This window comes from Lutra lutra, chromosome 13, assembly GCF_902655055.1.
Source record: "Lutra lutra chromosome 13, mLutLut1.2, whole genome shotgun sequence".
NCBI lineage: Eukaryota > Metazoa > Chordata > Mammalia > Carnivora > Mustelidae > Lutra > Lutra lutra.
Genome location: NC_062290.1, coordinates 32,301,861 through 32,327,609, shown reverse-complemented (window position 1 = coordinate 32,327,609; position 25,749 = coordinate 32,301,861). Strand labels below are relative to the sequence as shown.

Below are 25,749 nucleotides of genomic sequence, written 5' to 3'. Positions count from 1 at the left end.
TAATCTGGGTGTATTGTGCAGCTACAAAGGGCATGGTTTCCTTCTGGAGGGCAGGAAGAGTCCTGTGGTGTGACTCCATAGTCCCCAATCAGGAAGGCTTGTGAGCCAGAACTCTGGAGAGAGAAGCCTGAAAACACAAGCTAGGTTTTAGGATTGGGCCTAGAGCATAGCAGGCCCGATCTGCAGGCCCTGAGGCTACCTCCACAGCATTTGAAGATAAGGCGAGTGTCAGGCATTCACTCAGACAAGACTAGAATTTGAGACCATGATGACCACTGTGTGAGGAGGAGATCTCCTGAGGACGTGGCTATTTATCCTGCTCTGGGGTTTTTGTGCCATTCCAAATGGTAAGGTTTCATATGGGTGGACAGTACAATCCTATTGTATAATTCCAGCGTTCCCTATGTGGACAGATTCAAGAGCAGAGCTCTGGGTATGGATTCGGAAAACTCAAACTCGGTTTGGCTTAGGGCCTAGGGGAATGGCAGGTCCGATCTGCACAGTCGCCAGTTACTTGGTGGCTGACTGGAGGCCAGTGTTCTGGTTGACAGTAGAAGGTGTATTAGTGTTCAAGGCCGGCTTCCATAAATGGGGTGGCTAAGGGGTTTTGAGCAGCTTTCTCCTAATACGGGGGTTGCATGCAGCTCCATAGGGCACATTTTCCTTCCAGAGCGCAGGAAGAGTCCTATGTTGTGGATCTGGTGTTCCCTCTCTGGAGGGCGTGGGGACCAGGACTTTGAGGATGGAAGTGAGAGAACACAAGCTAGGGCTAGGAATAGGGCCTAGGGCATGGCAATCTAAGACACTGAGGCCATCTCCCCAGGATCAAGGTGAAGGCCAGTGTCAGGATGTTGTATAGGCTGGAGTTTGTGTCCATGAGTTCTGCCGAACTCATAGGTGGCCTAATGGTGGCATGGAATTTCCTCCCACTCTGGAGATACCACAGTTCCAAACAGCTTGGTTTATTCTGGGCTGTAAACGGTTTCCTGTTTTATGGCTGACAGGTCCCCCATATTGAGGGATTCGAGAGAAGTGGTCGAGTACTAATGCCTGAAAAACCACCTGAGGGTTAGGATTAGGTCCTGGTGGCACAGCAGGCCTTATACCCTGGCTCTGGTCAGAGGTACCCTTGGTGATATGTTCAAAATGGGGCTCAGGCTAAGGGTCACAATGGGTGATTGTGTCCATGATGGCCTGCAAAAGTGGGCCTGACTTCAGGGGAAAAGCAGATTTCTTCCATCTCTGAGGGTTTTCCATAGTTCTAGAAAGCGAGGTTTCCTTCTGGGGGGGGGGGGTTGGAGGAGATTTGTTTTACGGATCAGGGGTCCCCCATGTGGAGGAATCTCGGAGAAGCATTCTGCCAATGGATGCCTGAAAACCAAAACTAGGGTTAGAATTTTGGCCTAGGGGCATGTCAGGTCTGACCATCTGCCTCTGGGTCTAGCTGCCTCAATGGCTGATTGGTCGTTGGGACTCAGGTTGTGCCCACCTGCACATTGGTCTCCAGGGTGGCATTCATAAGTGGGGTGGCATCAGGTACCCTTCATGTTTCCCCTAATCTAGGGGTTTTGTGCAGCTTCATAGGGCACAGTTTCAATCTGGCGGGCATGGATCATCCTGTGATGTGGCTCCTGAGTCCCCAATTGGGAGGGTTTGTGTTCCAGGACTCTGGGGATTGATACCTGAAAACCCAAGCTAGGTTTATGGTTCAGATCGAGGGCATGGATCTCTGATCTGCACATGCTGAGGCAAGGTCACCAGATTCTGAATTGAGGGAGAGTGTCAGGCATTCGCTAACTCTAGAATTGGTGTCCCAGGGCCGCCGAATGTGTGGGTGTCCTGCTGGATCATGGAGGTTTCTCCTGCTCGGGGGACTTTGTGCAGCTCCAATAGTATGGTTTCAATCTGGAGGACAGGTGGAGTCCAGTTTTATGGCTCTAGGGTCCACCAAATGGAGGGACTCCAGAGCAGGACTCTGGTAATGGATGCCTGAAAACTCAACCTAGGGTTAGGCTTAGGGCATGGGGCATGGGGCATGGGAGGTCCGATCTGCTGACTTTGGCTCCACCTACGTGGAGGGCTGAATGGAGGTCAGCGCTCAGGTTGAGGGACCGAATGTATATTAGTTCATGTCAAGGGTCGGCTTCTGCCACTGTGGGTGGCTTAGGGGTATTGTGCAGCTTTCTCCTAAACTGGGGGTTGCATACAGCTTCATCAGGCATGTTTTCCATTTGAAGGGCAGGCAGAGTCTTGAGCTGTTACTCCAGTGTTCCCTATCTCTAGGGATTGTAGACTACGACTGTGAGGACAGAAGTCTGAAAAGCCAATCTAGGGCTATGGTCAGGGACTAGGACATGGCAGGGCTAATCTACAGTCGCTGAGGCAAGCTCCCCAAGATCTGAGATTAAGGCGAGTGTCAGGAGGTCACTCAGGCTGGAGTGTGTCCATGAGATCCGTTGAATCTGGGAGTGGCCTCATGGGGACATGGAGTTTTCTCCCACTCTGGGATGTTTGCATAGTTACAAAATACATTCTTCTATTCTGAGGAATAGGTCCTGTCCTGTTGTGTGGCACAGGTGAACAAAAGTGGAGGGATTTGAGAGCTGGGCTCTGGGTATGGATGCCTGAAAATGCAGCCTGGGATTAGGATTAGGTCCTAGCTGCATCGCAGGCCTTAGATCCTGGCTCTGGGCTGAGCTACCCATGGGGCTGTGTTGAAAATGGGGCTCAGGCTAAGGGTCACAAAGGGTGTTTGTGTTCCTGGTGGCCAGCATTAATGGGTGTGGCCTCAGGGGCAATGCAGGTTTCGCCCAACTCTGGGGGATTTACCTAACTCCAGAAAGCTTCTGGGTGGCAAGAGGACTTCTGTTTTGTGGCTCAGGAGTCCGCCATGTGGAGGGATTTGAGAGATGGGCTCTGGGTATGGATGCCTATAAACCCAACCTATTGTTTGATTAGTGCCTAGGGGAATGACCAGTCTATTTTTTTTTTAATTTTCAGCATAACAGTATTCATTGTTTTTGTACCACACCCCAGTGCTCCATGCAATCCTTGCCCTCTCTAATACCCACCACCTGGTTCCCCCAACCTCCCACCCCCCGCCCCTTCAAACCCCTCAGATTGTTTTTCAGAGTCCATAGTCTCTCGTGGTTCACCTCCCCTTCCAATTTCCCCCAACTCCCTTCTCCTCTCTAACTCCCCTTGTCCTCCAAGCTATTTGTTATGCTCCACAAATAAGTGAAACCATATGATAATTGACTATCTCTGCTTGACTTATTTCACTCAGCATAATCTCTTCCAGTCCTGTCCACATTGCTACAAAAGTTGGGTATTCATCCTTTCTGATGGAGGCATAATACTCCATAGTGTATATGGACCACATCTTCCTTACCCATTCGTCCATTGAAGGGCATCTTGGTTCTTTCCACAGTTTGGCGACTGTGGCCATTGCTGCTATAAACATTGGGGGTACAGATGGCCCTTCTTTTCACTACATCTGTATCTTTGGGGTAAATACCCAGTAGTGCAATTGCAGGGTCATAGGGAAGCTCTATTTTTAATTTATTGAGGAATCTCCACACTGTTCTCCAAAGTGGCTGCACCAACTTGCATTCCCACCAACAGTGTAAGAGGGTTCTCCTTTCTCCACATCCCCTCCAACACACACTTCAGTCCAAAACCTATGGGATACAGCAAAGCGGTCCTAAGGGGGAAATACATAGCCATCCAAGCCTCCCTCAAAAAAACTGAAAAATCCAGAACACACCAGCTGTCTCTACACCTTAAAGAACTGGAGAATCAACAACAAATCAAACCAACTCCACACATAAGAAGGGAAATAATCAAGATTAGAGCTGAGATCAATGAGGTAGAAACCAGAGATACAGTAGAATGTATCAATGAAACTAGAAGCTGGTGTTTTGAAAGAATCAATAAGATCGATAAACCATTGGCCACACTAATCCAAAAGAAAAGAGAGAAAACCCAAATTAATAAAATGATGAATGAAAAGGGAGAGATCACAACTAACACCAAGGAAATAGAAACAATCATCAGAAGTTATTATCAACAGTTATATGCCAATAAGCTAAGCAACCTAGATGAAATGAATGCATTCCTGGAAAACTATAAACTCCCAAAATTGAACCAGGAAGAAATTGACAACCTGAATAGACTGATATCTAGTAACGAGATTGAAGCAGTGATCAAAAACCTTCCAAAAAGCAAGAGCCCAGGGAATGGCCAGTCTAATGTGCTGACTCTGTCACCAGCCACGAGGGTGGCTGACTGGTCAGGGCTTAGGTTGAGGGACAGAATCTGTTTTAGTGTCCAGGGCCAGCTTCTGTAAATGAGGGTGGCTTTGTGGTTTCGTGCAGCATTCTCCTAATCAGTGGGTTGTATGCAGCTCCTTAGGGCACTTTTTCCTTCTGCAGGGCAAGAAGAGTCCTGTGCTGTGACTCCAGTGTACCCTATCTGGTGGACTTGTGGACCAGGACTCTCTGGACGGAGGCCTGAGAACCAAGCTAGGGGTAGGTTTAGGGCCTAGGGCATGGCAGGTCCAACGTACAGATGCTGAGGCAAACTCCAGGGAATCTGAGGTTAAGGAAAGTGTCAGGGTGTCTTCAGGCTCGACTTTCTGTCAATATCTGCCGAATGTAGATTTAGCCTCATGGGGGCAAGGAGTTTTCTCCCACTCAGGGGTGTTTGTGCAGTGCCAAATAGCTAGGGTTAGGGTTAGGGTGTAGGGTATGGGAGGCCCAATGTATAGACGCTGTGTCATGATTCTGGGGACTGAAGTTATACCTGTTAGGGTCCGTAATCAAAGGAGCGAGACTGATACAAAGTGAAGGTCAAGCAAAGCTTTATTTCATGCCAAGCATCGAGAATCAAACTGACTGGTCAGGGCCGTTTCTTGCAAAGAGGCGAACCCTCCCAGCCTCACAGACTAACTTTTATAGAGGTAGTTTAGCCGGGCTATACACAGGTGGCCAATGAGATAGCAATACACAGAGAAAACTGCACAGTCATGCTAAGTCTGCCACACACAGAAAAAAAAAAAAACTGCTAGGTAACACACGGGTGGCCAATTGAATTTCAATTTACCCTAGTAGATATATGCGTGCCCAACTGATTGGATGTCTTCACCTGGCCTTACCCGCTCTTGTATCTAGACTTTGCAAGTAAGTTCCTCTGGGAGGGGCAGGGTCAATCTAAGTTCACTGCATAGGGTCAATCTCAATTCACTACATAAACACAAAATGACTCCCTCTGGCCAACCAGGCCCTTACATTGCCGAGATTAGGTGGTACACTCAGGCTGGAATTTGTGCCCATGCGATCTGCCAAATCTGCTCTGGAGTTCCCAATCTGGAGGGCTTGCATTCCAGGACTCAAGGGATGTAATTTTGAAGCCCAAGCTCAGGTTATTGTTAATGTGTAGGGCCTGGATCCTCGAACTTCAGATGATGTCAAAACCACCCCAGATTCTGAAGTTAGGGCGCATGTCAGGCATTCACTCAGTCCAAACTAGAATTTGTGTCCACTAGGGATACCTAATGTGTGTGTGGCCTCCTGGGGCCATGGAGATTTCTGCTCTGGGGCATTTGCACTGCTCCAAATACTATGGTTACTTTCTGGGGAAGAGGTGGAGTCCTGTTGTATGACTCAAGGGTCCCCATATGGAGGGATTCAAGAGCAGGGTTCTGTTTATGGATTCATGGAAACCCAACCTGGGTTAGCATTAGGGATGAGGGGCATGACAGGTCCAATCTGCTGACTCTGGGTTTAGGCACGTGGGTGGCGGGATGGAGGTCAGGCAGAGGTGAGGACAGAATGTGCATTAGGATCCAGGTTTGAATTCTGTAAATGGGGGTGTCCTTGGCCATGCAGTTTTCTCCTAATCTGGGGTTTTGTGCTCCATTGAGCATGGTTTCCTTCTGGAGTGTAGGCAGAGTCCCACGATGTGGCTCCAGAGTTCTCTATCTGTATGGCTTGTGGGCCAGGACTCTTTTTTTTTTTTTTTTTTATTTCTTTTCAGTGTAACAGTATTCATTGTTTTTTGCACCACACCCAGTGCTCCATGCAATACGTGCCCTCCCTAATACCACCACCTTCTTCCCCCAACCTCCTACCCCCGCCCCTTCAAGACCCTCAGGTTGTTTCTCAGAGTCCATTGTCTCTCATGGTTCACCTCCCCTTCCAATTGCCCTCAACTCTCTTCTCCTCTCCATCTCCCCATGTCCTCCATGTTATTTGTTATGCTCCACAAGTAAGTGAAACCATATGATAATTGACTCTCTCTGCTTGACTTGTTTCACTCAGCATAATCTCTTCCAGTCTTGTCCATGTTTTTACAAAAGTTGGGTATTCATCCTTTCTGATGGAGGCATAATACTCCATAGTGTATATGGACCATATCTTCCTTATGCATTCGTCTGTTGAAGGGCATCTTGGTTCTTTCCACAGTTTGGTGACCGTTGGGCCAGCACTCTTGAGACGGAAGTCTGAAAACCCTAGCTAGGGTTCAGGTTAGGGCATAGGGCATGGGAAGCCCAATGTACAGACACTGTGGTGTGCTCCCAGGGACTGAGATTAAGCCGAGTGTCAGGAAGTATGCTCAGGCTGGAGTTTGTGTCCATGAGATCCGCCAAATATGGGGGTGGCCTCAGGGGTCATGGAGTTTGCTCCCGCTCTGGGTTGTTTGCACAGTTCTGAACAATTTGATCTCTTCTGGGGGATACATGGTGTCTTCTTTTATGGCTCAGGAGTGCCCCTTATGGAGGACTTGGGGCAGGGTTCTGGGTATGGATGCTTGAAAACCTAACTTACATTTAGGGTTAGGTCCTTGTGGCATGGTAGGCCTTATATCTTGGCTCTACAGTGAGCTACCCATGGGGCTGTGCTGAAAATGCGGCTCAGGCCAAGGATCCTAACGTCTGTTTTGTCTAGGGTGGTCTGTAATAGTGGGCGTGGTCTCAAGGGCAAGGCTGGTTTCTTCTGTGTCTGAGGGTTTTACATAGCTAAGAGCAATTTTCCCTTCTGGGGGCAGGAGGAGGTCATATTTGTGGCTCAGGGGTCTCCTGTGTGGAGGGATTCGAGAGGAGGGCTCTGGCTATGGATGCCTGAAACCCCAACCTATGGTTAGAATTAGGGCCCAGGAGTATGACAGGTCTTCTCTGTTGGCTCTGGGTCCAGCTGTCCTGGGGGCTGATTGGAGGACGGGACTTAGTTTGTGTCAGACTGCGTATTAGTGTCCAGGATGGAGAACGAATGTGGAGTGGCATCAGGGCCATGCACGTTTCCCCCAATCTAAGGGTTTTGTGCAGCTCCATCGGGCATGGTTTCCTCCTGGAGGTCAGGGAGATTCCTGGAGGGTTGCTCCAGAGTCCCCAATCTGGAGGGTTTGCATTCCAGTACTCAAGGCCTGGAATTCTGGAAACTCAAGCTCAGGTATGGTTAGTGTGTAGGGCCTGGATCCCCGAACTGCAGATGATGGTGAAACCTCCCCATATTCTGAAATTAGCGCGACTGTCAGGCATTCACTCAGACCAGACTAGAATTTGTGTCCACTAGGATACCTAATGTGTGTGTGGCCTCCTGGGGCCATGGAGATTTCTCCTGCTCTGGGGCATTTGCACTGCTCCAAATACTATGGTTACTTTCTGGGGAAGAGGTGGAGTCCTGTTGTATGACTCAAGGGTTCCCATATGGAGGGATTCAAGAGCAGGGTTCTGTTTATGGATTCATGGAAACCCAACCTGGGTTAGCATTAGGGACTAGAGGCATGACAGGTCCAATCTGCTGACTCTGGGTCCAGGTACGTGGGTGGAGGAATGGAGGTCAGGGCAGAGGTGAGGACAGAATGTGCATTAGGATCCAGGTTCGGGTTCCATAAATGGGGATGTCCTCATTGGTCGTGCAGGTTTCTCCTAATCTGGGGGTTTTGTGCAGCTCCTTTAAACATGGTTTCCTTCTGGAGTGTAGGCAAATTCCCGTGATGTGGCTCCAGAGTTCTCTATCTGTAGGGCTTGTGGGCCAGGACTCTTGGGATGGAAGTCTGAAAACCCTAGCTAAGGTTCAGGTTAGGGGATAGGGCATGGGAGGCCCAATGTACAGACACTGTGGCGTGCTCCCAGGGACTGAGGTAAAGGCGAGTGTCAGGATATGGCATAGGCTGGAATTTGTGTCCATGAATTCCACCAAACTCATAGGTGGCTTCATGGTGGCATGGAGTTTCCTCCCACTCTGGGGATTTTGCAGTTCCAAATAGCTCTGTTTATTCTGGGCTGTAGGCAGTGTCCTGTTTTATGGCTCAGAGGTCCCCCATATCGAGGGATTCGAGAGCAGCAGTCCGGGTACTGATGCCTGAAAAACCACCTAAGGGTTAGGATTAAGTCCTCGTGTCATGGCAGGCCTTATACCTGGCTCTGGTCAGAGGTACTCTTGGGGCTATGTTCAAAATGGGTCTCAGGCTAAGGGTCACAAGGGTGATTGTGTCCATGGTGGCCTGCAAAAGTGGCCCTGGCCTCAGGGGCAAAGCAGATTTCTTCCATCTCTGAGGGTTCTCCATAGCTCTAGAAAGCAAGGTTTCCTTCCTGGGTGCAGGAGGAGATTTGTTTTATGGATCAGGGGTCACCCATGTGGATGGATTCCAGAGAAGGGCTCTGCGGATGGATGCCTGAAAACCCAAAGTAGGATTAGGATTTCAGCCTAGGGGCATGTCAGGCCGGATCAGCTGCCTCTGGGTCTAGCTGCCTTGATGGCTGATTGGCGGTGAATTCAGGTTGTGCCCGCCTGCACATTAGTCTCCAGGGTGGCATTCGTAAGTGGGGTGGCATTGGGGACTCTTCATGTTTCCCCTAATCTAGGGGTTTTGTGCAGCTCCATAGGGCACGGTTTCAATCTGGAGAGCAGGGATCATCCTGTGGTGTGGCTCCTGAGTCCCCAGTCTGGAGGGCTAGTGCTCCAGGACTCTGGGGACTGATATCTGAAAACCCAAGCTAGGTTTATCTTTAGGGTGTAGGGCATGGATCTCTGATCTGCAGATGCTGAGGCAAGGTCACTGGATTCTGAATTGATGGAGAGTGTCAGGCACTTGCTCACACTAGAATTGGTGTCCTAGGGCCACCAAATGTGTAGGCAGTCCTGGACACAAACTCCCATTTGACCCTCAGCCTGAGCCCCATTTTGATACAGCGCCCAGGGTTCCTAGTCCCAGAGCCAGGTCATTAGGCCTGCTATGCCACTAAGACCTAATCCGAACCCTAGTTTGTGTTTTGAGGCATCAATTCTGGAACCCTACTCTCAAATCACTCCATATGGATTTGAGCTATAAAAGAAGACACCACCTATCCCCCAGAATAGACCAAGTTATTTGGAGCTATGCACAAATGCCAGAGTGAGAGAAACCTCCATGTCCTCAGGAAGCCACCTCAACATATGGCAGCTCTAGTTGTCACAAATTGTAGTTTGAGCGAAAGCTTGACACTCGCCTAAACCTCTGATCCTGGGAAGCAAGCTTCAGCATCTGTAGATCAGGCCTACCATGCTGTAGGCCCTAATCCTAGCCCTAGGTTGGGTTCTCAGACTCTACCCTCAATGTCCTGCTCCACAAATCCTCCAGATACGGAAAAACAGAGCCACATCACAAGACTCTACTTGCCCCCGAGTTGGAAAACGAGCCCAATGGAGATGCATGCAATCCACATATTACAAGGAAGCTTCACGAAACTGCAAAGCCACCCCCAATTACGGAAGCCAGCCCTGGACACTAACACACATACTGTCCCTCAGCCAGAGCTCCAAAGTCCAGTTAGCCAGCCACATACCTGGCCCCAGAGTCAGCAAATCGGACCTGCCATGCCCCCAGGTCCTACGACTAACCCTAGGTCAAGTTTTCAGGCATCCATACCTAGAGCCCCACTCTCGAATCCCTCAATACGGGGGAACTTAGGTGAAAAAACAGGACTCTACCTGTCCCCCAGAATGAGAACTTTTGATTTGCAACTGCACAAAACCGCCAGAGGGGGAGAAACCTCCATGGGCTCAGGAGGCCACCTCAACATACAGCGGCCCTAGTGGACACCAATTATAGTCTGAGTGAAAGCCGGAAACTATCTTAACTTCAGACCCCAGGAAGCATGCGTCAGCCTCTGTAGATCAGGCTTGCCATGCCCTAGGCTCTAACCCTAGCCCTAGCTTGTGTTTTCAGTCTTCTGCCCCGAGAGTCCTGGTACACAAGTCCTCCACACTGGGAATTCTGGAGCCCCAACACAGCACTCTGCTTGCTTTTAAGAAGGCAAAAGTGGCCTATGGGACAGCATAGAAACCCCAAATGAGGATCAACCCGCAAGGACCTCAAGGGCACCACAATTTCATAGGCCACCCTGTGCACTAGTGTTCTCTCTGCCACAGCCTGAGCCCCGACCTCCTGTCAACCACCCAGGTAGCTGGCCTCCTATTCATGATCAGACCTGCCATGCCCCTAGGCCATCATCTCTACCCATCTTTAGTTCATAAGCATGTCCACAGAGACCTAGTCTCCAATCCCTGCATATGGAGGAACATGATCCAGAAAATAAAGTTCTCTTGCCCCCAGCAGGGAACCTTACTATTGGGATGTGTGTAAAACCATCAGAGTAGGAGAAACCTGCATGGCCCATGAGGTCCTGCCCACTGTTGAGGGCCGCCCTGGGCACAAGCCCACATTGTGACCCTCAGCCTGAGCCACGTTTTCAACTAAGCCCCATCAGTAGGTTGACCTAGAAACAGCATATGAGGCCTGGAATGACACTAGGCCCAAATCCTAAACCAAGGATGGGTTTCCAGGCACCCATACCCAGAGCCCTGCTCTCAAATATCTCCTTATGGGGACCCCTGAATCAGAAAACAGGATTCTTCCTTTCCCCCACAATGACACCATGTAATTTGGGCCAGTGACCAACAAAGAGGGAGAATCTTCCATGGTCCATGAGGCCACCCTTACATTCCATGGCCATCCTAGAGACACAAAAACCAGAGGCAAGAGCCTGAGCTTCCGCTTGACACTTAACCTCATTTCAGAGGAGATCACCTCAGGGTCTGCAGATCGGGCCTGCCATACCCTTGGGCCTAATCCTAAGCCTAGATGGTGTTTTCAGACTTCTGTCAGCAGAGTCCTGCCCCACAAACCCTCCAGCCTGGGTATTCCATAGCCACACCACAGGACTGTGCCTGCCCTCCAGAAGGAAGCGGGCCCTTTAAAGTTTCAAGAAACCTCAAGAATAGGAGAAACCTGCAAGGACCCTGAGGCCACCCCAATTTCCTAGGACGCCGTGGACAAAAATGTGCAGTCTGAAACACCATGAACAACTACCTCCCATCAGACACCCAAGTAGATGGACCCAGAGAGAGAAGGTAGAACCTGACATGCTCCTAGGCTCTCATCTGTAGACTAGTTTTAGGTTTTCAGGTATCTGTCCCCAGAGGTCTTGACACGAATACCAATATCTGGGGATCCCTGAGCCACAGAACCCAACACCTCCTGGCCCCAAAAGAAACCTTGCTATTTGGAGCTGTGTCAAACCCTCAGGGTAATAGAATCTTGCATGGGCCCTGAGGCCACCACCACATCCGAAGGTCATCCAGGACATAAACCCGTATTGTAACCCTCAGCATGAGACTCCTTTACAACTCAGCCCCCTGCGTAGCTTGATCCAGAGACAGCAGATAGGACCTGCCATGTCCCTCTGCTGCAATGGAAACCCTAGGTGGGGTTTTCAGGGATACATATGTAGAACCTGCTCTCAAATCTTTCCATACAGGAGATCCTTGAGCCATCAAACAGCACTCCCCCAGTCCCGAAGAAGGAAACCTTGCTGTTTGGAGCTGCTCCCAACCCCCAGATTGGGAAAACCTCCATGTATTCATGAGGCCACCACTACATCAGGTAGCCCTCATGGACACAACTCAAGCGTGTGTGGCCGTCTGATACTTGTTTTATTTCAGATGCCTGTGATCTCGCCTCAGCCTCTGCAAATCAGTCATGCCATGCCCTAGGCCCTAACCCTAACCCTAGCTTGTGTTTTCCGACCCCAGTCCTCACACTCCTGTCCCACATGCCCTCCAGATTCCGAATTCTGGAGCCACAACACAGCACTCTTCCTGCCCACAAGAAGGAAATAGTGCCCCATGGGGCTGCTCAAAAACCCCAAATGAGGATCAACCTGCACCATCCTCAATGACACTCCAGTTTCATAGACAGCCCTGTGCCCTAATGCTCTGTCTGACTCAGCCTGAGCCCAGACTTCCCGTCATGCACCCAGAGAGCTGGCCTCATATCCATTAGATCCTACTTGCCATGGCCCTAGGCCGTGATCTCTACCCAACCTGAATTTTCAGACATATGTCCCCAGACCTTATCTCAAGTCCGTGCATATGTGGTAATTGGATGCACAAAACAGAACTCCTCCTTCCCCGTGGCAGGAAACCTTGCTGTTGGGATGGATGTCAAACCCTCAGTGTAAGAGAAACCTGCAAGTCCCATGAGGCCACGCCCAGTCTTGAGGGCGACCTTGAGTACCAACACGCATAGTGACCTGCAGCCTGAGCCCCGTTTTCAAATAAAGCCTCTTGGAAGTTGGACCAAAAGCCCTCATATCAGTGTGGTTTTCCAGGCACCCGTACCCAGAGCCCTGCTCTGAAATCCCTCTTTTTGGGGATCCCTCAGACAGAAAACTGGACTCCTCCCCTCCCTGAGAATGACACCAAACTATTGGGACCCTGGCAAAATCCCCAGAGAAGGAGGATCTTCCATGGCCCCAACAGGCCATCCCTACATTCCAGGTCCAACCGAGACACAAAAGCCAGAGACAAAAGCCTGAGCTACCGCCTCACACTTGCCCTTATTTCATATCCCCAGGAGCTCCCCTCACGATCTATAGATTGGGCCTGCCATACCCTCGGCCCCAAACAAAGCAGAGTTTGTGTTTTCGGACTTCTGTCCCTACAGCCCTGGCCCACACACCCTCGAGGCTGGGGCCCCTGGAGCCACACCTCAAGATTGTGACTGCCCTCTCAAAGGAAACTGTGCCCATTCCATGGGCCACAACCCACAGATTAAGAGAAACCTACAAGGCCCCCGAGCCCATCCCAAGGCCCAGAACCTCGGGCGCAAGTTGTGGAGCTGATTGCACTCACCAAGGCACTGCAGATAGCCAAAGGTAAAACCGCCAACATCTATATGGACAGCAGGTAAGCCCCTGCTACTCTCCATATACATGGGGCTATTTATAAAGAAAGAGGCCTATTAACAGCATAAGGAAAAGGAATTAAAAACAGAGGAGAAATATTGGCTCTCCTCCAGGCTATTTGGGACCCAAAAGAGGTGGCTGTTATGCATTGCCCAGGGCACCAAAAGGGGACTGATCTGATTTCAAAAGGAAACCAATTAACAGATCAAGCCACAAAGCAAGCAGCCTGATAAACAGTGCAAGAGCTGGTTACACTCCAGATTCCAGCCCTACCAAAAAACCAGACTATTCAGAGGAAGATTTAAAGTATTTACAAAAATGGGTTAAATTGGACTATGAAGGGGACTGGGCTAAGACTAAAACAGGAAGGTTAATTCTTCCTCAAAGACTAGGTAAGAAGTTAGTAAAGCAGATACATCATGGTACTCATTTGGGGACACACAATCTCAATGAGCTTATAGGCAAGCAGTTCCAGGTTTCTAAATTAGGGTGTATGGTTCAGGATGTAGTTGATGGATGTGCTCAATGCCAGTCAGTTAATACGGGAGGAACTAGAATGGGAAGAAGGAAAAGAGAAAGAGGTGAGGAACCAGGAATTTAAGAAATAATTCCTAGGTTTGGGCTGCCTCTTGCGATTGGGTCAGACAATGGCCCTGCATTTGTGAGTTCAGTCTCACAGGCATTGGCCAAGGCTGTGGGCACTAATTGGAAACTACATCGTGCCTACTGGCCTCAGAGTTCCAGGCAAGTAGAGAGAAAGAACCGGACTCTTAAAGAGACCTTGACAAAGCTAATGCTGGAGACTGTCAGTGGATGGGTGATCTCCTTCCCTTTGCCCTCCTCATGGCGCAGTGTACACCCTACTTAAACAAAGAGACCCCATTTGAAATAATGTTTGGAAGACACCCCCCCCCCCCGTCCTCAGCTACAAGAGGTTGTTCTAACAGAAATGACTGATCAATCTGTACTCCAGTCACTGCAGGCATTAGAGTCTGTCCTAAAAAAAGCCCACGCAGGGATCCAGACTGCCCACATTGGGACAGAGACGGAGGTGAGACACATCTTTACCAACCCAGGGACTTGGTTTGGATACACCACCACCAAGTGGAAAACTTGGAGCCTCACTGGAAGGGACCATTTACTGTCGTCCTGACCACCCCCACAGCAATAAAAGTAGAAGGCATCAGGGCCTGGATTTATGCAGGTCATGTCAAAAGAACTGAGGATGAGGATGCCCCCCAGAGATGGAAACTGCAGCCGATGGACGCCGCTGACCATGGACTAAAGCTAAGACTCAAAACACTATGAGTTTATTGTTGCTCCTATTGTTACCTGTTTGTGTAAAGTATAGGTGGGAAATTAGAATGACGGAATTAGGAAAAATGGAAAAGGTTATGCAAAGCGGCGAATGGTTAGCTCATCAGCCAACTGGGCACTAACGTTACATTTGGTCCCTGCATTATAAACGCCCTGTCATTTGTACAGAAGAAAATTAGAGCGATAAAAATGTTAGTCTTACATGCTCAATATAACCCCTTACAACAGGAGAACATAGAACTGGCTGAAAAGTCAAAGATTTGACTAGTCTCCAAAGAAAAGGGGGGAATGTAAGGGCTTATTTAGCCAGAGGGAGCCATTTTGTTGTTTATGCAGTAAACTTAGATGGACTCTATGCAGTAAACTTAGATTGACCCTGCCCCTCCCAGAGGAACTTACTTGCAAAGCCCAGATACAAGGACAGGTCAGGCCAGGTGGAGACATCCAATCAGTGGAACGCACATACTGTCTCCCTAGCAACCAGGTAGAGTGGGCTCCGCCTTTTGGGTGCCAATTCTGACCAAGGTGATAGGCTAGTTAAATATCTACTAGGGTAAATTGTAATCTCATTGGCCACCTGTGTGTAGCCAGGCATATGGCCTTTGTTCTATAAAAGTTAGTCAGTGAGGCGGGGAAGACTCGCCTCTGTAAGAGACGGCCCTGACCAGTCAGTTTGATTCATGATGCTTGGCGTGAAATAAAGCTTTACTTGACCTTCGCTTTGTAAGAGTCTCTTTCCTTTGATCATGGACCCAAGAGTCCACCATGGACAAAAAGGCATTTCTGACACAACCTGAGCAACTACCTCCACTCAGACACGCAGACAGATGTCCACAGAGACAGGATATTGAACCAGACATGCTCCTAGGCCCTAATCTGAACACTAGCTTAGGTTTCCACGCATCTCTCCTCAGAGGCCTGATCTCAAATACCAGTATATGGGGGTTTCCTGAGGCACCTAACAGAACACCTCTCATCTCAACATGGGAAGCTTGCTATCAGGAGCTGTGGAAAACCCTCTAGGTAGGAGAAACTTGCAGAGCCCCTGAGCTACCTCCACATTCCAGGGTCTCCATGGACACAAACCCGCATTATGACCCATCAGCATGAGAGTCCATTTCAACTCAGCCCACTGGGTAGCTCGCCCCAGAGCCAGCAGATCTAATGAGACTTGTCCCTAGGAGCCAATGGGAATGCGAGGTGGGGTTTTCAGGCATCCACCCTTAGAGCCGTGCTCTTGAATCATTCCAAATGGGGCAGCCTTGAGCCACCCAACAGGACTCGACTGTCTGGTGGAAGGAAACATTGCTGTTTGGAGCAGCTCACAACGTCCAGAGTGGGAAAACCTCCATGGCCTCATGAGGCCACCCTTCCATTCAGGAGCCATAAGGGTCGCAAACTCCAGCCTGAACCAACCTCTGATACTCGCTCTTACTTCAGATGCTGGAGATCTCGATTCAGACTCTGTAGAGTGGGCCTGTTTTGCCCTCCGCCTGAAACCTAACCCTAGCTTGTGTTTTAAGACTTCCGTCCTCACACTCCTGGCCCACAAGCCCTTCACACTGGGAATTCTGGGGCCACAACCCAGCACTCTGCCTGCGCACCAGAAGAAAACAGTGCCCTATGGGGCTGCCCAGATACCCCAAATGAGGATCAACATGCACAGCTGTTGAATGCACCCCAATTTCCTAGGCCACCCTGTGCAATAATGCTCTGTATGGCAAGTCTGAGCCCAGACCTCCCGTCAGACAACCAGACAGCTGGCTGCAAATGCAGCAGATCAGACCCACCATGGCCCTCTGCTGTCATCTCTTCCCAACTTGGGTTACCAGGCATCTGTCCCTAGACCTTTTCTCAAATCCCTGCATATGGGGGAACCTGTTGCATAAAACAGAACACCTTCCCCATGGCAAGAAATCTTGCTGTTGGGATGGGGGTCAAAGTCAAACACTCAGAGGAGAAACCTGAATGGCCAATGAGGCCACCCCCATGCTTGAGGGCTGCCTTGGGCACAAACATGCATTGTGACCCTCAGCCTGAGACCCATTTTCAAATGAGACCTCTCAGTAGCTGGACCAAAAAGCCCACATATCGGGCTTGCCATGCCCCTAGGCCCCAATCCTAACCAAACGTGGGGTTATCCAGTCGCTCATACCTGGCGCTCTTCTCTGGCATTCCTCTTTTGGAGGAACCCATGAGACAGAAAACAGGACTCATCCCTTCCCACTGAATGACCCCAGACTCTTGGGACCCAGGCAAAATCACCATAGAGGGAGAACCATCCTTAGCGCATGAGGCCAACCCTACAATCCACGGCCATCCTTGACACAAAATCCAGAGACAAAAGCCTAAGATACCGCCTCACACTCGCCCTTATTTCATATCCACAGGAGCTCCCCTCACGGTCTATAGATCTGGCCTGCCATACCTTCAGCCCCAAACCTAAGCCAAGTTTCTGTTTTCAGACTTCTGTCCCCACAGCCCTGGCCCACACACCCTCCAGGCTGGAGCCTCTGGAGCCACATCGCAGGACTGTGCCTGCACCCTCAAAGGAAACTGTGCCCATTACATTGGCCACAACCCTACAGATTAGGAGAAACCTACAAGGCCCCCAAGGCCATCCCAATAGTGTAGTTCACCCTGGACAAAAAGGTGCATTCTGACACAACCTGAGCAAAAACCTCCACTCAGACACACAGTCAGATGTCCCTAGAGACAGAAGATTGAACCGGATATGCCCCTAGGCCCCAAACTGAACCCTAGCTTTGGTTTCCAGGCATCTCTCCTCACAGACCTGGTTTGGAATATCAGCATATCAGGGTGTCCTGAGGCACAAAATAGAACACCTATCGTCTCCACATGGGAAGCTTGCTTTTTGGGGCTGTGTCAAACCCTCCAGGTAGGACAAACCTGCAGGGACCTTGAGCCACAGCCACATTCTAAGGTCTCCATGGACACAAACCCACATTATGACCCATCCTCAGGAGAGTCCATTTCAACTCATCCTCCTGGGTAGCTCACACCAGAGCCAGCAGATCGAACCTGCCTTGTCCCTAGGAGCCAATGGGAATGTGAGGTAGGGTTTCCAGGCATCCATCCTAAGAGCACTGCTCTCGAATCTTTCTCTATGGGACATCCTTGGGCCGTCCAACAGGACTCGCCTGTCCCGCCGAAGGAAACCATGCAGTGTGGAGCAGCACAAAAACCCCTGGGTAGACAATCCTCCAGGGCCTCATGAGACCCCCCCCCCTTCATTAAGGGACCATCAGAAACCCAAATTCCAGCTGAACCGATGTCTGATACTCGCCCTTACTACAGATCAGGAGATCTCAATTCAGCCTCTGCAGAGTGGGCCTGCCGTGTTCTCGGCCTGAAACCTAACCCTAGCTTGTGTTTTCAGACTTCCGTCCTCACACTCTTGGCCCACAAGCCCTCTAGGTTGGGAATACTGGAGCCCCAATGCAACACTCTGCCTGCCACCAGAAGAAAAAAGTGCCCTAATGGGGCTGCCCAGAAACCCCAAATGAGGATCAACCTGCATGGTCCTCAACCAAAATCCAATTGCATAGGCTGCCCTGGGCACTAATGCTCTGTCTGACACAGCCTGAGCCCAGACCTCCCATCACACACCCAGACAGCTGGCTGAATATCCTGCACATCAGATCCACCATGGCCTAAGGCTGTCATATCTTCCCAGTCTGGGTTTTCAGGCATCTGAACCTAGACCTTATCTCCAATCCCTGCACCAGTGGGAACCTGATGCATAACTCAGCACTCCTCCTTCACCATGGTAAGAAAACTTGCTGTTGGGATGGTGTCAAACCTACAGAGTAGGAGAAACCTGCTTGGCCGATGAGGCCATGCCTATGCTTGAGGCCCAACTTCGGCACAAATTTGCATTGGGATCTTCAGCGTGATCCTCGTTTTCAAATAAGACCTCTCAGTGGCTGGACCAATAGGACACATATGGGGCTTGCCATGCTCCTTTGCCTCAATTTTAACCAAAGTTCGAGTTTTCCAGTCGCCCGTACCCAGGGCTCTGCTCTGGAGTCCCACTTTTTGAGGGACACCTGAGAAAGGAAAAAGGACTCCTCCCTTGCCACAGAATGAACCCAGAATCATGGGAGCCAGGTAAAGTACCCAGAGAGGAAGAATAATCCATTGCCCTTGAGGCCGCCCCTAAATTCCATGGCAATCCTTGACACAAAATCCAGAGACAAAACCTTATCTACCGCCTCACATTTGCCCTTATTTCATATCCTGAGTAGCTCCCCTCATGGTCTGTAGATGGAGACTGCCATACCCTCATCCCTAAGTTAAGGCAAGTTTGTGTTTGCAGACTTCTGTCACCACAGCCCTGCCCCACGCACCCTCCAGGCTGGGGCCCCTGGAGCCACACTGCAGGACTGTGCCTGCCCTCTCCGAGGAAACTGTGCCCATTCCATTGGCCACAACCCTACCAATTATGAGAAAATTCCAAGGCCACCGAGGCCATCCCAATCGTGCTTTTGAGAGCGGGGTTCAACCCTCAGGGTAGGAGAATCCTGCATGGCTCCTGAGCCACCATCACATTCTAAGTTCTTCCTGGACACAAACCAACATTGTGACCCGTCAGCCTGAGACCCCCTGTCAACTAAGCACCCTAGGCAATTCGCCCCAGAGCCAGCAGATCGAAACTGTCATGTTCCTTGGCTGCAATGGTAATGTGAGGTTGGATTTCCAGGCAGCCAAGCGGAGAGCTCTGCTATCCAATCTTTCCATATGGGGGACCCTAGAGCCATTTTACCCGACCCCCCCCCCCGTCCCGCAGAAAGACACCTTGCTGTTTGGAGCAGCTCACAAGCCCCAGGGTGGGAAAACCTCCATAGCCTCATGAGGCTTCCCCTCCATGAGTCGGGCATCAAGGACACAACCTCCAGCGTGAGTGGACATCTGACGCTTGCCCTTACTCACCTGCTGGAGATCTAGAATCAGTTGCTGCACATTGGAACTGCCACGCGCTCGGCACTGAACTGAACCGTAGCTTGTGTTGTCAGACTTCAGTCCTCACACTCCTGGCCCCCAAGCCCTCCAGATTAGGAATTCTGGAGCCACAACGCAGCCTTCTGCCTGCCCACCAGAAAGAAGTGCCCTATGGGTCTGCCCAGAAACTCCACATGAGGATCCACCTGCACGGCCCTCGACAGCACCCCAATATCATTGGCCACCCTGTGCAGTAATGCTCTGTCTGACACAGCCTGAGCCCCGACCTCCTTTCATCCACCCAGATAGCGGGACCCATATCCTGCAGGTGGGACAGGCCATGGCCCGAGGCCATCACATCTGCCCAACCTGGGTATTCAGGCATCTGTCCCCAGACCTTTGCTCAAAGCCCTGCCTATGGGGGAACCTGAAGCACAAAAGAGTACTCCTCCTTCCCCATGTCAGGAAACCTGGCCTTGGGGATGGGTGTCCAACCCTCAGATTGTGTGCCAGCTGCATGGCCCATGAGATATCACCCACTCATGAGGGCCGCCCTGCACATAAACAGGCATTGTGACCCTCAGCCTGAGCCTGCTTTCAAATGCAGCCCCCTTGGGAGCTGGACCAGGAGCCCACATACCGGGCCTGCCATGCCCCTAGACCCAAATCCTAACCCTCGGTTGCATTTTCCAGGCACGCAGACCCAGAACCCATCTCTGGAATCCCTGTTTTGGCAGTACCCCTGATACGGAGAACAGCACTCTTCCCTTCCCCCAGAAAGACACCAAACTCTTGGGAGCTGGGCAGAATCCCCAGAGAGGAAGGATCTCCCATGGCCCCCGAGGCCACCCCTACATTCCGTGGCCATCCTAGACACACAATCCAGACAGAAAAGCCTGCGCTACCACCTCCCAGCGGCTCAAATTTCAAATCCCGAGGAGCTGCCCTCAGGGTCTGCAGATTGGGCTTGCCAACACCTAGCCCCTAACCCTAACCCAAATTTGTTTCTGCAGGCTTCTGTCCCCAAAACCCTGGCCCACATGCCTTCCAGGATGGGCCCTCTGGAGCCACACCACAGAACTGGGCCTGCCCTCCCAAAGGAAACTCTGCTGGTCACAGTTGCCCAAACCCTCCAGATTAGGAGAAACCTGCAAGGCCCCTGACCCGACCCCAATTTCCTAGACCGAGTGTGCCTGGGGCACCTTTTGGAACTCTTTGTGAGGCTGTATCCTCAGGGATAGCTAGACCCTGCAGGGCAGGACCATTCCTTGTTTCATGAGCCTCTCCTAAAGTTGCCAATCTGGTTGCTCCCAGAGCTCAGAGTCAATCAACTCTCCAGGAAGGACAGAGACTGACCCATGGCCCCCGGGGGCCTGGCCACCCTGTGGAAGGTTGGGAGGACCTTGGCTAAAGACTTCCTGAGATCTTTTCACCATATCTGATACCTTGCCACTTTCTAGTTGCTTCTCCAGAAAGTGACATTCCAGGTTTTGAACAGCAGTTGACATGTAAGACAGTGTCTTCTGGACTACAGGGCAAGACACCTTGCAGCTTCACATCTTGGTTGGCAGAGAAGGGGGTCCCACTGTGATAGAGGGTGCAAGGTGTGCCTGGGTCTGGGACTGAGTTAGAGGTGGGAGCTGGGGCTGATCTAGAGGGAGGGGCTGAGGCTGAGTCAGAGGGAAGGGCTGGGTTTGAGTCAGAGGGAGGTGCTTGGGCTGAGTCAGAGGGAGGGGCAGGGCCTGAGCCAGAGGTAGGGGCTGGGGCTGAGCCAGAGGCAAGGGCTAGGGCTGAGCCAGAGGCAGGGGCAGGGGCAGGGGCAGGGACTGGGACAATCTCAGCGTCAAGGGCTGGGCCAGGCTGAAGGGTCATGTAAGTCGTGGGTCATGGAGAGGCATGGAGCCACGTTGCCCTGAATCTGGAGTGGCAAGACATGAGAGAGCTCATTGAATATGACAGACAGGAACTCCAGTGGGGGATCGGTCACTCTGACAGTGGTCATTAGGGACTCGCTGTGCAGAAAGGAGAGACCCCAAAAGAGCTGGCTGCATTTCTGCTCCAAATTGTGTCTGGAATCTTGGGATGTGGGGGCTTCTCAGGCCCAAGCAGCTATTTTGCTTTGCCCCTCATGCTCCAGAAGGATGGGCAGCCCATGGTGTCCTGCCCTTCACCTGGGGACTTGAACATTCTCCCGAAAGAGGTCAGCTGGTATTTTGACCTTTTCCTTCTCCCTCCAAAACTTCAGTTCTTTTGTCTTGTCAATGAGTATCTCCAGAAGCTTCTGGACATCAGGGTTGATGGAAGAGGGGATCCTAGTCTCTTCCTGTGTGTGGGATCTCCCCAGAACAAGGCTTCTGGTGGGCCATGGAACAGAGGCGCTTGATGGGACTCCAAGCATGTTGAGGTGGACAGGTTCCAGGCATTGGCAGCCGCCTGCCACCAGGACACGGCCGAAATGGGGCTGCATGAGTGACCCAGGCCTGAGATGGCTGGGACAGGAGAAGCTGACCTGTCAGCTGACCAAGGCATGTGTGGAGTTGAGCTCTGTGGGATGGGGCATGGTGGGGGTGCCCTTGCGTCACACTGAGAGAGACTCAAAGGAGAGTCCGGCCGCTCTGGGGCCAAGGAGGCTGTCAGAGGCCCAGGGGAGGCCTCTGAAGGAGGGAGACATGGCAGGGAAGGGGGAAGAGCAAGTGGCTGGTGTGAAAAGCCATCCGGGGGGAGGAAAGGCTCTGCTAGCCAGGAAGTACTCAGGGAGGAGTGTGAACCAACAGAAATTGAGGTCATTGGTCCTGCTGGCAGGGTGGAGGCCAGAGGCCAAGGGGACCCCATCAGCGGAGTTTGGACAGGTGATGGGGCCACGGCAGGAGCAGCATCTTCCACAGGCTCCCTGCATGGCTGACAGGCTCCAGCTGGCACCCTTTGGCCCACCTGCCCAGGGGCTGCTTGACGTAAGAACTGGTGAAAGGCCCCCTGGTCAGAGATCCTCGCCAGGTGGCTGTGGGAGACAGGAGGCATGAGCTGCTGCTGTAGCAATTGGGGCCAGGAGCGGTTCCCACGGCCCTCCACAACCCATACCCACATCACAATGCTCCTGCTGTCTCTCATCCTGGGGCTTTGGTCACAGTCTGTCCCCACAGCTACTCCCCCCCCCCCCCCCCCAAACAGCTCCAGAGGCTGTTCCCTGAAGCCCAGTGGTCACACCATAAACTCAGGGAGGCCCACCCAGGGGAGAAGGGGCCAGATTCTTTACCTTTGCAGAAGAAAGAACAGGTCCTGAACCTCTTCCAGATCATGCAGAAATTCTCTGAAACCTGGAAACAGGAGACTGGGTCACAGCAGAAGGTGGGATCCAGGGATCTTATGGGAGGCTGGGTACAATGTCCCTTTAGGGGGACTGGACTCGGGAGCCCCAAACAGCACTGTCCAAGGCCTCGTGCCTGCACAGTGATTACAGGATTCATGATGGGGATCACTTTGTCTTTTCCAAAGTGCTTCCTCGTTCATGACTTTGCTGGGGGAGAAAGGACTGAGTAGCCTCACGGAGGAATCTGAGCAGAATTGAACAGCTTGTCCACAGTGGGAGTGGGAGGTCCCGCCCCCAGTCCAGGCCCTAGGGCCCCTGCTGAGCAATACCGGTTTCCAGCCCAGAATCTGGGAAGCATCTGCGTTCTGCTCTCCCACCTCGGATCCCCCACCCCCCACCCAGGGCTCTGTTTCCTGAGGGGTGGGCTCAGGCCTTGGTGTCATGGAGACAGTGGGGCTGGACCATCAGAGCTGGGGGCACAGTGTAACTGGGGCATGCAGGGGTGAGTGGCAGACACTTACCTTTCAGAGTCTGGTTTTTCTTGCTTCTGTTGCTCCTTCTCTGTGGCCCCACCTGGTACTGAGATAAGAGAACAGGCGAGGCTGGGAACCCTGCCCCAGCAGCACGTGACTGAGTGCTCAGGGGCCTGACCTCCACTAGAGACACAGCTCTTAACCTCCAGTCCTCGGCCACAGGTCACTGTGTTTGGGACGCTGTCCTGGACCCCTCCACCACACCTGGACTCTGGCCTGAGATCTTCGGGGAGAAATCCTCATGTCCCTCTAACCCTTGCCTGGTCTGGCTTGTCCTGGATGGATGGTGGTCTACTCTCTCCTGAGAATACCCATTCTATTCTTTCCCATTTCAGGAGTCTCTCCAGTGACTTGGAAAAGTAGAAAGAATAATAGAAAAGATGATAGAATCATACTCTGCTGGGTCTGGGACAAGGGTTCCTTACCTTCCTGCTCTTCCTGTATTTCTTGCGTGGTGGGGAGGACGGATCAGGCTGGAAATATGAAAGTAAGAAGATGAAGAGCCCCAGTCCACATATGAAGGCAAGGATGGCATTATCTGCCCAGAGAGTGGGACTGGAACTCAGCCAACCATCAATAATTTCTGAGGGAAGAGATAATGCTCTATCTCTTTCCTCTGAAAAGCATTTGTGTCCGATTGCACTGCTGCCCTCAGGTAACTGAGCCCTGAGAGTTAGTGACTGATCACACCACTCCCCTCAGGCAACTGAGCCCTGGGTGTGTACGTGCAGACACAAGCCCCACGCCCACATCACAGAGCTGTGGTCTGGTCACAAAGGGCCCTTGAGGGCAGTTAAGGGACACAAATAGCCGGACCACATCCCCTCTCCACTGCTAGCCCTGTAGCTCTGTCACCCCTCCACCCTCCCAGGCCTACACTCCTAACCACTCACCGTGCTAGAGATAGATCTTTGTCAATTTGCCTTTCATCCTGCATGGAGCTCAGAGAATACCTGTTCCCCTTGAGATCTCCAGTTGGGCTCCATCAGTTTCATAGCTTTTAAAAATCTGGAGTTGTCCTTGGAATTTTGGTTAATCCTAGGAACTTTTGTCCTCTGTCTGCAGCTCCAGTCCCCCCACGTAATATGTTCTTGCCTTGCATCACCCTAGTACAAAAAACCCTCAAATTTCTTTTGTGCTTCTTTGGCCATGTGCATTTTGAAAACATCTTCAGATGATTTATTTCAATTAATCTTTACTAACTTCAGCTAGAGTGACATAAAAAATTAATGATTATTCAAAATTTACAAAGCTAAGGAAGTAGGTAAGGACTTGAAAATGAAACCACATTTCTCCCAGGTTTGCAGCCAATTGCTACTTGAGAGCCCAAGTTTCTCAACATTCATGTTGGTGTCTAGAAAGTAGCATCAGTTCTCAGAATGTTTTGGGTATAGAGTGTTTTGCTGACATCATGGAAAGCTGCCTATGTGATGATGTCATGCCTGTACCCATGGGCTCTGACTGTGGTGGGGCTGTGAGTTAGAGCCATCACTTTTGAAAATGCTTCACAATGACCTGGGCCAGGCTGAAGAGAGCAGGCCTTTTGAAAGAGTGATTCTCCTGCTAGAGCTAGAGAAAACCCACCATTTTGTAGTATTAAAAAACAGGGACCAACCCAGTCCCATCGAGTGGAAGGTGTGCGCTCTGCAGTATCATGCTCGTTACAGTGAACTACAGTGAAACATCATAAGTGTAAATTACTTAGACATGTTACCGAGGAAGAGATAAAAGCTGCTTGCAGAAAAATTGTGCGGGATGGTTGCATTTGTTCTAGTTTCAAACTATACAAAATCAAATGCGATTTAGCGATGCATTTACTTTGGTAAAATTATAAAGAAAACACAGAGAATAGCAAACAGGACTGATGGACAGGGGGAGGGATGTACAGACGACTCCAAAGATGTGGATTATACTGCATTTCTTAGAACTGTTGGGATGTGTATGAGTTCCTTTTCCTTATTCCTTACATCTTCTATATAACTCATAAATGTCAGCTTGTAGCTTTTAAACACTAAGATACACTCTAATGTAAACAACCCCTTTGGAAATAAAATTAGACAGCAAAAATAAAACGGCCAACAGGAAGGGAGGAGAAAAACCGATTGTAAGATGCTTTGTCCCCTGCAGGGGTCTTTGTTGTCAAGACCTTAAAGGTCCCAGTGTGACTTTCAGTTTTGAAACCTCCCCACTGCCCTGTTTATGACAAGCTGAACCCAACTAAGGTCACTTTCTGATGGTTCCCAAACCTAAAAGAACAAAATGCAGACCTTTGATTCTTAGTGAATGGTACTTGCTTCCTCCCGGCTGGAGATTTTCAGCAGTAAATGAAGGTATTGGGCTGTGGCTGTTAGCAGGCTGCATTCTGACTGTGCCAGGCAGCAGGGCCTGGGTCTGGCTGGCCC

At 50.9% G+C, this 25,749-nt stretch overlaps 1 long non-coding RNA gene across 1 annotated transcript; it reads right to left on the bottom strand.

Annotated features, from left to right (window-relative positions):
• Positions 1 to 12,027: 12,027 nt before the first annotated feature.
• Positions 12,028 to 23,924, bottom strand: LOC125083584 (uncharacterized). Its single transcript, XR_007122312.1, has 3 exons — positions 23,539 to 23,924; positions 17,787 to 17,794; positions 12,028 to 12,038 (listed from the first exon to the last, which is right to left on the bottom strand). It is a non-coding gene; the product is annotated as an uncharacterized LOC125083584 (long non-coding RNA).
• Between the last annotated feature and the right edge of the window lie 1,825 nt (positions 23,925 to 25,749).